This window comes from Dendropsophus ebraccatus, chromosome 2 (assembly GCF_027789765.1).
Source record: "Dendropsophus ebraccatus isolate aDenEbr1 chromosome 2, aDenEbr1.pat, whole genome shotgun sequence".
Lineage (NCBI taxonomy): Eukaryota > Metazoa > Chordata > Amphibia > Anura > Hylidae > Dendropsophus > Dendropsophus ebraccatus.
In genome coordinates this window covers 170,615,693-170,628,900 of record NC_091455.1, presented here as the reverse complement: position 1 = coordinate 170,628,900, position 13,208 = coordinate 170,615,693, and the positions used below count along the sequence as shown (strand labels likewise).

Here is a 13,208-nt window from a genome sequence, read left to right as displayed (position 1 = left end):
AGACTTTGGCCTGAGGAGGAAAGTTTACTGCCCCAGACTATCCTGTAATTCAGAAGAAATATCACTCCAAATATTGCTGCAGTGATGCTAAATGTGCTTACCAGAACATTAAGCAATATGGAGCAGAGGTTGACTGTATAAGGAGGAACATGTTACAGATGGTTTCAACTACACGTTATTCAAATGTGTTCCTTAGTTTTAGCCATTTTTCAAGCCCCCCAGAAAGTGGAGCATCCCACATAATACTCCTTTTTCACTTTTAACATTTCATTTATTTATGTAAAAAAAAAAACCCTAACCATGTCCTTCCAGTAAACCAGAACTGTCAATGGATGTCTTAATAGAAATCTCTAGTATAAAGCCACACAGTCTTGGTGGGCTGCCATATGCGCTCCATCCAGAAGCAGTTTAAAGATCTGTATGGAATTTATCAAATAAAAAAAATAATAATTTATACCTCCATTTGAAATCAAAGGCATACAGAAGTACAGTGGGAAACCCTATTATGACTTCAAACAAAAACATAATACGGCCGTGTACATGAGCCCTTACATATGATACTGATTTCATAAGCTGTGATAATGAAAGGTTTTCATAATTTATTGAATGAAATCAATAAAATGAACATTCCAAGTCATCTTTAATCTGGCAGACAGATGTAGAGAAGATCTTCAGCAAGTATCTGTGAGCTCTGAGCACCAATTTTATAACTTCCCTGTCTTATTAGGAAACTTCCTGTATCCATGCTGTGCGACGGCTAGGAAGTTCCTGCTCCCGCTTGCTGTAAACAGTTTGAGTATGGGTGTAACTGGACATAGCCATCAAAATTGTTACAACGAATGTGTTAACTAAACTAAATAAATAACGATAATATAGAAAACAAAAGAACTCGTAGTATCAAATACACCTACTTGTACTGTATCAGATAATGCTGCTATTTTAAATTCACGAAGAGCAAAGATTCCTTAACTTGCTGTTGAATTAGTCTGTATTTGTCATCAGCTTGACAAGAGGAAGCATTTAAAATTTCCAGTGTAGACAAAGACGTACAACATTCGTAAGAGGAATTTCCAACCAATAAAATGAATGCATATCATATTTACTAGAGATGAGCGAAACTGAAGCACGCACAGGTTCGGGTGACATATTTGATTACCGGTGGCTGTAGAAGTTGGAGGCCACCCTTGGAAGTCCGGGAAAACATGGATACAGCCTATGGCTGTATTCATATTTTCCAGGCAGCCTTGGGATCCACACCTGGATCCACATCCACAGTCTATTCATTCTTTCATTCTCTATGGCAGTGCTTTTCAATTCCAGTTCTCATGGCCCACCAACAGGTCATGTTTTGAGGATATCCCATAAAAAGTAAACCTTTGATAATACTAAGGAGATCCTCAAAACATGACCTGGTTGGTGTGCCATGAGGACTGAAACTGAGAAGCACTGCTCTATGGGATGTGCCAGCATTTGGCTGTTTTTGCAGTTCCCATAGGGAATGATGGGATTGCAGGCCACCCCCCAAAGGCAATCAGATAGTTACAGTATCTCCTATGCTGTGGATAGGGAATAACTTTGTAAGATGTCAAAAAGCCTTACGGCCCTATTACACGGTGCAATAATCGACTGAACTGGCCAATCATCACTCAGCGTAACAGAGACAACAATCAGCCAATGAAACGGTTACTGACTGCTCGTTGCTTTAGGACCAAACCTAAAACCATCAGCCGCTGACCATGCATCGCTACATGTGGCTGGCGGCTGACAATACTGCAAACAGTAACGATGTCCATGCAGCCCTTGCTAAATGATTATCATGCTGTGTAATAGGCCCAGTAAATGAGCGCCGATCTACCAGATCAGCGCTCATTTACAGTATTCATCGGGGCCATCGGCCTGTGTAATAAGGCCCTCAGATAAAGGGAACAAAGGCCATACAACCATACAATGGTGGTAGCATGCTCAGTGCATTTCTGTGAAACACATGCTGATGGGTGTCTGGACTTTCACTCACATTGTTTTTTTTTAATGCAGGCAACCACAGCGGGAACAGAAAAGCGGAACAACAGAGATAACATTTCTGCCATCATCCCTCAATAAAATATTCACCGCTGGCCCCTTTCTACAATTGTCTCGTGTATTCATATGCAATAAACAATACTTTAGAAGCTGAATGCACCAGGTACAAAAGAGACCATGTACCTAAATTGGTTACCATATCAAAGTTGGCCAGAAGTATCAGACAAAAACGGAATTGAATTTTCTACAAATAGTTGTTAAAATGAGCCAAGAAAGTCAAACTGGAAGCAATATACCCTGGTTGAATGATGATATATTATATCTCCGCACAGCCGTGCTTTCATAATGTCCAGAGGTTATGATAGGCGCTATAAAATCTATTGGAATAGTGACTGCAGACTCTCAATGACAGCTTTCCTGCTAATTTTTTTCCCTTGGAGGATGAACAAATATATAGAGTTAGGAAAGGCCGTCGCTGCAGACTACTGATAGCATTCAGAGCACAACATTTGTCACACTTCTCTATCCCAATTTCCTTCAATTTGACTCTTCCTATTATTTGGCCAGTTGACTTTCCTTTCTGCAGCCAGCTGATTTCCAGAAGCTTGTGATTCACATGGAAAAGGTTTAAGTAACTTAAGTAACTTATATTTTAGAGGCTTTACACTTCTGCATATATTTATATAGAGGCATATTTCATAGAGTATAATACTCAATTGTTGGGTCAAGTTATATGTTAATAAATATGTTAAATAAAATCTCACAAGATACTGATATCGTTTCTAGTCAGTGCCATGGTGCCCACTGAATGGCCAATAGGGGGAACTACATGTTTCGGTAAGAGCTTGAGATACTACTTTAGAAGTAAGCTATTTTATTGCAATGTGTTTTGCCCCTTATGCCGATAGTGGGCTACTTGTGGAGCAATAGTGTAGAGTTTTTAGAGCATTTTTACAAATTAGGCCCTGTTCACATCACACTGAAATATACACCTTCACTTATCCCATTAGAACAACCCAATCATCCGAACCAGAGCATGCAGCATGGTGGACACATCTCTGGAAACAGGAATGATAGACTAGAAGCATATTTATTGGAAACCTGTCACAACATACACAGACCACCTATAACATTAAAACTAGGTTACTTCTAGTACTGTAGCCTAGCTATGATAATGACATCCTGGGATTGGCAGAGATTTTAATTTCTTATGAGAATTAAAATAGAGAATAAATAATTCCTTAGATTTTGCATTCCACATAATCCCTGACACATGGCGGAGAATCTGGATGATTTCCCTAATGGTGTGTTTATCTGATTCATCTGACAGATTTTTAAAGCCAAAGGCAGGAATGGATTTGAAAAGAGGAGAAATCTCAGTCTTTTCCTTTATGGCCTGTTCTCTGTTTACAGTCTGTTCAAAGATCTGTCAGATAAATCTATCTGTGTAAACGCACCATAAAACCTCATCTGTGGAACATCTAAATACTAGTTAGATAATAAAAAAAATACATTTACAATAACCACAAGATGATATTTTTCATGTGCATTGGTTGGTTTAGGTTTATTTGGGCCAGTATCCAATATGCTGCTGGTTAGAGATATATGTCAATTATCTGTCTGTCACAAATTTGCTGAAAACCTCCTCGAATGTTGCATTCAAAGCGACTAAATGCTTTCTATGGCTTTCTATTATACCACAAAGGAAAGGATAAAGCACCACATGTTTGGCTCAGCTTTATGTGAAAAGATCCACAGATAGAGTCCATGATTCCAGAGCAACACTGATTTCAGGAAGGAACGTGCTATGCTCTGTAAAGTACCAAAATGTCTTTGGTGATGCTAATCTGTTGAATTGTCATTTGTTTAATGATAGAAATTCTTGAGCAGCGGCAATACGATTTGGGGCACTTTATAAATTAAGGAATTGACAAAGCTCCAAGCTTATGGTCACCACTAGAGATAATTGAAACTACAGTAAGTGCCAGAAGTGGAGAAGATGGATACAGCCTAGGGCTGCCTGGAAAATACGCTGTAGGCCGTATCCATGTTTTCTAGGCAGCATCCACTCTCTCCAGCCACCGGGTGGTCAGCGTTTTGCAGAACAACACTTCCTGTAGTTTTGTTCATCTCTAATCTCCACTGACGTCAATGCATCTACATGTTAAGACACATTTCCACATCAATATGTAAAGCCAGAAATCAAAATGTCAAGGAACACAACTGATAAAACAGAAGCAGATGCCTGACTACAATCATTAACATTAAATATCAAACAGAAATTTTCCTTTTTGCACGTTACTCAAAAACTATCCTGTGAGCAGGCAAAGGTATTTTAGCACCCATTCTAGCGCTGGCACATTAACATATACACAAATGACAGTGACTCATTTGACACCATTCTAGAGAATATGCAGCATGTAAAAATTCCCAATCCTGTCATTTCACACACTAACATGTAATGTTAGAACTGGCCTGTGGCTATTTTTTTCCAATTTAAATTCTGACTGGAAATTGAATTTATAATAACTCCTAGAAAATAAGACTATAACACATTTGATGAAAAACAAAATCTGGTTTAAAATTTTTTTGCCAATTTTCACTTAATTCAAGAAATATATATATTTTTTTATTTTGCCCAGAAATGCTTACTTGCCAGCAGCTATCTACAGAGTATTTTGTTTATGTCCTGTTCACACTACGGAATTGGCACCAAGATTCTGTGCGAAACTCCCCTGCACGGACTCGGTGCCGCCTTCTATCAGTTTGAATTGGAGGGCTTGCGTGCCTCCGTTCAAAGAATTGACATTTCCCTCTTGACAGCTCCCAGATCCCTCCCTCTTCACCTAACTCCTACAGTATCTCATTGTTCCTTGCTATGTCTGTCCTTGTATAGAGTGCTGCTGAAGAGATCATTTTTGGGACCCCGATAGCAGTGGTATAGTAGGCGAGTCCATACAATAATGAGTTGCAGTTATGCATTGCCTGTCTCTGTTCGCAGTATGCTCTGTGCAGTGTGTCCAATGACATGCAGCTTGACTCTTGACAAAGAGATTTAGTTCTCGAAACGTCGCACACCAGCAGCGTCGGCTGACGCTGATCACCTTCGGCTGGATGTCCCATAAGAAGCTCGGCTGAGCAATATAAAGAGACTGTGCCGCCTTATGACTGTAACGTATCGTCTGAACATGCACTAGTGGTGAAAAGTTTGTACCATCTGTGTTTGGAAAAGTAAAAGCAGCTATTTTTGCAATTTCTGGTATCTTTTTGATTTATTGGACTGCAGTAGGGATTGACAAGCTCCCTTTATACCAGAGCAAGGATCGGCACAAGGCAGTTTCCTATGTGTAAAATAGTGACTCTGCTCTCCTTGTATAAGCTGACAGGGAGAAACCTATCACAAGGACACAGACTGCAGCTGCATCCCATATACTACTTTATAACAGTGATGGCAAACCTTTAAGACTGCCGACTACAAACCAAACCCCACTAATTTAATCGCAAAGAGCCAACACAGTAATCTTAAAGGAGAAGTCAGGCCAAAATTATTTTTCTATATGTTATTACTTATGGAAAGTTATACAATTTTCTAATGTACATTAATTATGGGAAATGCTCATATACTGCTATTTCCCTTAATTTAGTGTATCAGGAAGTGTAAGAATTCTCTCAGAACCAGTGACGTCACGACGAAGGGTGTAATTCCTATGGAGTGTCCAGCAGGGGGCGCTCTCTATATAGAAGTCAATGAGTACCATTGACTTCTATATATAGTGCGCCCTTGCTGGACACTCCATAGGAATTACAGTGTATGTAATGTAATGTTATGCTCTGTACTTTTGTGACTTCATGAATACATTTATGGAATACTTTGGGGAGTCCTTGCTCCCCAAAGTATCCCATAAATGTATTCAATGAATACATTTGCTGGGCACCGAGCAGGGAGGGAGAGAGGTGCTATCTACCTCCCCTCTCCCTCCCTGCTCGGTGCTGGGAACATATACAAAGTACTACTCCCCCATTATCTGCAGATAATGGGGGAGTAGTACCTTTTACTATCCCTATCACCGCCCGCGCCGCCGCTCACACAGGGGCTGCTTTTCATGCCCCCCGCTGCTCCCTCTCCTCCTCCCGGCTTCAAACTTACTATCGCGCCGCTGATTCCCCGCTGCCCGCGCCGCTCCTCACTATCCGGCCGCTGACTCCCTCCCGCCCGCCCCGTTCCTCACACTATCTGGCCGCCGCTCTCTGCTCTTGCATGGCGGCCGCGTCAGCCCGCCCCCACCCCGGCCGTGGACACCAGGAAGCGCTGTGCTCCCGGCCGGGGTGGGGGCAGGCATGCAAGAGCAGAGAGCGGCGGCCAGATAGTGTGAGGAACGGGGCGTAGGAACAGGGCGAACGGGCGGGAGGGAGTCAGCGGCCGGCCGGATAGTGAGGAGCGGCGCGGGCAGCCGGGAGGAGGAGGGGAAGCGGCGGGGGGCATGAAAAGCAGCCCATGTGTGAGCGACGGTGCGGGCGGTGATAGGGATAGCACAGGTACTACTCCCCCATTATCTGCAGATAATGGGGGAGTAGTACTTTGTATATGTTCCCAGCACCGAGCAGGGAGGGAGGTAGATAGCACCTCTCTCCCTCCCTACTCGGTGCCCAGCAAACATATTCATTGAATACATTTATGGGATGCTTTGGGGAGCAAGGACACTTGCTCCCCAAAGTATTCCATAAATGTATTCATGAAGTCACAAAAGTACAGTGCATAACATTACATTACATACACTGTAATTCCTATGGAGTGTCCAGCAGGGGCGCACTATATATAGAAGTCAATGGTACTCATTGACTTCTATATAGAGAGCGCCCCCTGCTGGACACTCCATAGGAATTACACCCTTCGTCGTGACGTCACTGGTTCTGAGAGAATTCTAACACTTCCTGATACACTAAATTAAGGGAAATAGCAGTATATGAGCATTTCCCATAACTAATGTACATTAGAAAACTGTATAACTTTCCATAAGTAATAACATATAAAAAAATAATTTTGGCTGGACTTCTCCTTTAAGGACTTTGTTGGATTTGGTGGACTATTAGCAGTGGATTTTTTTTTTTATATATATATAAATTGTTCAACAAGGGGTGTGGGGATAAAAAATTATCACTGCTGTTTCTTTATTAAAATCACTTTACAGGCTTATTAGTGGAACCTGTCTGATGTGATGACAGTGTCCATCACTAAGCTGGGGCTTAGTGTTAACCTGTAAAACAGCTATCACTAACCCCCAAATTATTACCCCTTTCTGCTGTTGAGCAAGAAACCCTGTACAGAGTGGAGACTCCCATCATTATGATGGGAGCACAGGCTTCCCACTAAAGAGTGGTGGTTTTTGCATTGCTGTGTATTGCAGGGCCCCAGAAGGTAAGTTACACACACCTGGACCTCCAGCCAGGCAACCTGGCGCTTTCGCTCCTGTATCTTTGCAGAGGTTTCAGCCTATGGGTATGTGCACACTGAGGAAAAGGCGAGGAATTCAGCTTGAAATTCCTCCTGTAAAATATGTACAGAGCAAAGTCCCATTGTGTTCAATGGGTTTTCTGCTCTGTTGTTCACACTGCAGAATTTCCGAGCAGAATTTTCTGCTATAGATATGCTAGAGGAATCCTATAGAAGTCAATGGGGGGCTTAAATTCTGCTTGAATTCTGCCTGAAAACTTTCAGCTACAATTCCTCGAGAATTGCTCAGTGTGCACATACCCTATAACTGTAAGCCATGGACTCATGGCTTACACTTACAGTTTTCAGGTGTATATGCAATTGAGCAATCTATGACATGTGTGCCAGCCGAGAGGGCTCTGAACGCCACCTCTGGCATGTGTAACATAGACCAACATGGCTCTATTGCATCAGGTAGGTGACAGGTCACTGATACATCACTTGCTGCAAGTCTAGTGAAGAGACTCTGTCCTCCTACCCAAAGCCAGCTTTAGGGGTGCGTGATATGTGTAACTGCACAGGGCAAACTACCCTGTCAATCAAAAGGGGGCTGGAAGGTATATGGTGGCTCCAGGAGGGAGAGACATATTAAATGGGGACTGCAAGGGGGACTGATTCTATATGGAGGCTGCTGGGAGGATTTTAAACTATATGGAGCTGTATGAGGGGGCTAAAAATAAAGATTAAAAAAATTAAAATGGCAAAAAAAAATGGCAGCATAGGGGGGCCTAGTCGTACATATGGGCCTAAACAACATATAGGGGCACAGGGTATCTAACTACTATATGTGCTGGAGCAAGGAGCCTTAAGTGCTTCTTTGGCAGATTCTGGATAAAGGATTCATAGCCAGGAGAAAACTTATGATAGTCCGAGCTGTTACCCTAAAAGGCAACTTTTCAATACAATTTTGGCTGATGGTTTCTCTGTATATAATATTAAAAGGAGGGATGACTCATCACCAGGAATTAACATAGGAAAACGGAGACTGGGAATGTTGGTGCGGCAGCTGGACTGGTTTAGGGGAGGTGAGTACACCTTCTTTTTTTTAGGTTTACAGCAATACCAGCAAAATAGTTTTTTAATCTTTGACAATCCCTTTAATTATGTACTGAGATACCTTCCCCAGTAATGATCCAAGAAGATATCTGCCCTTTTGCCATTTCTTGAGTGCAACATCCTTTTTTATACCACCATAAAAATAAGAATCACAACAACTCTAACCCTTTGAACAAGGTGAATTACTAACTATATCATTTCCGCGCCAGAAGTGAATAGAATATTGGAGGGACAGAGGAAAGTTATCTATTTCTATCTGGGGGATTTGATTATCTCCTCCAGTGAGTCAAAGAACAAGGTCTTCTTCTTGGCTACTTTTTCCATCTCCTCTCCACTTGCAAAAGGACCAGTTCTTCCCCATTTCCAGATATAATTAAAGACATTAAATTCTACATAATAACATAACAGATGGAGGCCGGGAATGGGAGAACGAATGAATAAATAAATGAATTAATAAATCGTTGCCTGCACTGATTAAGTGAGCTGCTGGAATTACAGTGTGAATGAAAAGCTTTTGTTTTAAATAAACCATATTAACAGACACATTAGCAAGTCATAATACAGGCTACCTGTCTCTCCGAACGCCGTATGGCACTGACATTTTAATAAGTGGCAAGTTAAATTACATTTTAAATACCACCTTAGTACAAAATGAATGTCTCCTAATTATTATGTAGCGGTGGTAGAAAATATTTACAAAAGTTAAATGTTTTCATTTCTTCTAAATAAACAGATTTAAAATCAAAATAATAAAATTATTGTTAATAATCTAATATGTTGGGGAGTAAAATATTCTTAGTACAGGCTAATAAAGTTTGATCAGTGAGGATCAAACCCATAGGAACCCTGCCAATAAGAAGAATGAAGGGGCGGCGGCACTCCCTAGAGCAACGTGGCCCTTTCAGTGGTCCTCGAGGCACTGATCTATATGTGTGATGGTGCCTTGTACTGCAACTCATTCTCGTGAATAGAAAAAAGTTGCATTGTCAGGCACACACAGGCTATCTATTAGGGCTGTGGGGTTGGAGTTGGTAAAAGTGTATGGTTTAATAATAAAATAGATTCAGAGGGTGAAAAAAATGGGAATGAGTCAAAGTCAGGATTTGGCTTATTAACCCCACAGCCCCTTTAATTATGTTACACATTCTTAGTGAAATACATAATGTCTTGTTGCTTGGGAGACCAGCTCAGTATTTGGTACTGCAGGAACCACCACTGTATTGAAACTGGCTCATCACTAAGCTGCAGAACAAGGCTTACCGATAGCTATTGCCTTTCTGGGTACCTAATAATGGCTCTGTGTACTCAGATGCCCTCAAGACTTATGGTAAGGCAGGATAGAAAACCCCATCAGAAATCACACAAGAAATAAATAAATCTAAGCTAATATCAAAGTGAATGATTACTCATCAGGATAATTACAGCAGTAAAGTGAAGTACTACATGCAGGATGTATGACTAGCTACTCAATGAAAATAACTGCAATACATAGGGGTTGCAGTACTTGCAAGCCAATTAATGCACACCGCAAACAATCACAAACTACATATGCTAGACGACCAAATTGTAGAGACCAATCAGACAGAGAATACAATAGAATACAGAGACATGAGCATACCCTTACATAAATGGGTATGATTTTTAATAGTTTAGCAAATACAGTATCAACCTTTATTTCATATAACTGCAGTTAAAGGGGTTATGCAAGACTATAAGGAATTAAAGTAGCTACAAAAATGTTATAAAATATCCATCTATCAAATCCCTTACCTGCACCAATGGTCCCTGACATTTTTGGTTTAGCTTCCTTACATGTACATGCCAACTTCAGCTATTGGGCATGATAGAGTCTCTGGAAGGTACAGGCTCTGTGCACTGGGCTTGGCCAATAGTCATGAGCCCTAAGGGCCCTATCACACCAAAAGATGTCTGACAGATTATTCTACAGATTTTTTCAGCCAAAGCCAGGAACGGACTACAAACAGAGAACAGGTTGTAAAGATAAGACTGAGATTTCTCCTCTTTTCAAATCCCTTCCTGGCTTTGGCTGAAAAAATCTGTAAAATAATCTGTCAGACATCTTTTGGTGTAATATATACAAAAAAGGTTCACAGTAGAGGGACTGAATCACCTTCAATATAAATACGGTACAGCCCTAAACTGTAGCCCTAGGTGTCACTCTACCATATACACAGAAAAAACCACCACAAGGATGAATACACGATAAAATTATGGGCATAAGTTCTGAATCATTACAGAAAATTGTTTATTTACCATGATTGTGTTAATAACATGATAAGAACAGTATAAACACTTAAAAAATATATTTAAAAAACAACCAAATCTTAATACAATACCATATGTTACTGACAAACAACATAGAATGAATGGATTAACACTCGGTGCCTTGCAGGCATCTTTTGGTGTAATAGGGCCTTAAAGGGAACCAATCACTTAAAAAACGCATGTATAGCTATGGGAATGTGCTGTAGCAGCACCCAGCACACTTCCCAAACATGCTTTTATACTCCCCGTCCCTGCAATGTACAAGCCAAAAACGTACTTTATAAACTCGACGCTCTGCATGTAAATTACCCCCAGGTAGTCCTCTGGGCGGGGAGCTGCGGGCAAGTAGTCACGGTCCCTGGGCGTTCTGCAGTGCTAATCACGCCCCTCTGGGCGTGATTAGCCTGCATAATTGTGGCGGCATCATCGGAGGCGCGCTGTCTCTAACGTCAGCACGCCTACGTTCTTGCTGTGCCGCTCATGCGCAGTACAGCGGGTCCGGTCTGCGCCGTACTGCGCAGGTGCAAAATAGCCTCGAACTCATTGCCAGATCTCCAGCAATGAGTTTGAGGCTTTCTGCACGTGCGCAGTATGGCGCAGACCGGACCCGCTGTACTGCGCATTAGCGGCACAGCAAGAACGTAAGCGTGCTGACGTTAGAGACAGTGCGCCTCCGATGACGCCGCCACAATTATGCAGGCTAATCACGCCCAGAGGGGCGTGATTAGTACTGCAGAACGCCCAGGGACCGTGACTACTTGCCCGCAGCTCCCCGCCCAGAGGACTACTTGGGGGTAATTTACATACAGGGCGCCGAGTTTATAAAGTACGTTTTTGGCTTGTACATTGCAGAGACGGGGGGTATAAAAGCATGTTTGGGATGTGTGCTGGGTGCTGCTACAGCACATTCCCATAGCTTTACATGCGTTTTTTAAGTGATTGGTTCCCTTTAAGACAGCAGTAAAAATACTATGATACTGGCACCTACAGTATAAGGGTGCTAATACTCTATTATTTAAAATGTCAGTTTACCAATGTGAAAGAGATGCTTTCCCCTCATAATATAGGAGAATCAGTAGAAAGAAAGGCCTGCAGTCTGCTTGTATACACTCCTTGGTTCAATCGACGTGGCAGGGTGCCGTGAAATGATATAAATCATATGAGATGAATACAGGTAGTTGAAAGCAGTAATATGCCCTCGGCCGCTGAAATCCAGTTACAGTAAATAACTCCTTTACCGCCAACATTTTCATCAATATGTGGTCAGTTAAGTCTGTAATGAAGTGTGAGATTGAAAGTCACTGCTTGTTAGATTTAATAAGATACAGACTTTCTTGTTAAAGGCTAATTCCAATCACTGACTACTACACTTAAAGGACAAGTACAGGACAAGCACATTGACTTTGTTTAAAAGTATGGGTGTTAATCCGCTAGAGAAAAAAAAAAAAGTTTTGTCCGTATCAATGTAACTTTTTTTCTCCTTTCTTTTTTTTCTTACTAATCATGAGATACAGATGCACAAACCTTCCTATAAAAACAAGTTTTTCTTTTTATCTAGGCAAAATGGTGGCAATGTCCCTAAAGCAAGCCCAAGTATATATATGTGCATTCTTACCCAATGTGATATCCTGGTGCACGTTCATATGATCTGGTTAGCGGTAGCAGCTGTGTTGGCCCGTGTAAACATATTTATTCCTAGAATTAATGCTGGCTAGATTTTTTTTTTCTTATTTGCATTGTGACTACTGTTGGAAATATTCCACTGTTCCTCTGCCCTTCAATGTTATAGTATGTTGCCCAGTACTGGCAAAGACTCCCAGAAAAAAAACATCTCCAACTCTCAAGCTGGTCATCCATAATTGCCAATTAACCCATTAGCTTTGTCATTTGATAGGGGAGCTGTGGGAACAATAGAAGCAGTAAGCATTGCTAATATTGTTATCTTCCTAGAGCAGTATTTCTCAATGTTTCTTAAAGGGAATTAGTCATCAGTTGTTTTTTTTAATGTTAAACAAACATATTTCTTTAGATTTTTCATGATGTTTTTACAAATTTTACTATCCAGATTTTTAAATAATCCTAAAATCTTGCAGTTTTTAATTAATAACATACCTTAATAAAAAAATAAATACTTTTCAGCAGCCTCTTTATCAGGCAGCATTACAATAAGTAGCAAAAACCGTATGAAGATAAGTTAGGATTAGGCCATTCACAAGATGTGATGGAGACAGCTTTCCCCCCTTCCTTGCACAAAGCATCCCTATGAAACTCTCTTATAGAAGTCAATGAGTCCCCTCTAGTCTATTGTTTTCTGTGTCCCTGTAGCTGCTGTCTAAATGCTGTTTATGCACAGTAG

General features: G+C 41.1%; 1 protein-coding gene and 1 long non-coding RNA gene across 2 annotated transcripts in view; one reads left to right on the top strand and one right to left on the bottom strand.

Annotated features, from left to right (window-relative positions):
• Positions 1-2,116, top strand: part of LOC138783691 (uncharacterized) — a 123,150-nt gene extending 121,034 nt beyond the window's left edge. The window contains exon 3 of the long non-coding RNA XR_011361733.1: positions 2,035-2,116. This is a non-coding gene — a long non-coding RNA (uncharacterized lncRNA). The remainder of the gene's footprint in view (positions 1-2,034) is intronic.
• RFTN1 (raftlin, lipid raft linker 1) overlaps positions 1-13,208 on the bottom strand; it is a 255,636-nt gene that overhangs the window by 85,659 nt on the left and 156,769 nt on the right. The window lies entirely within an intron of this gene.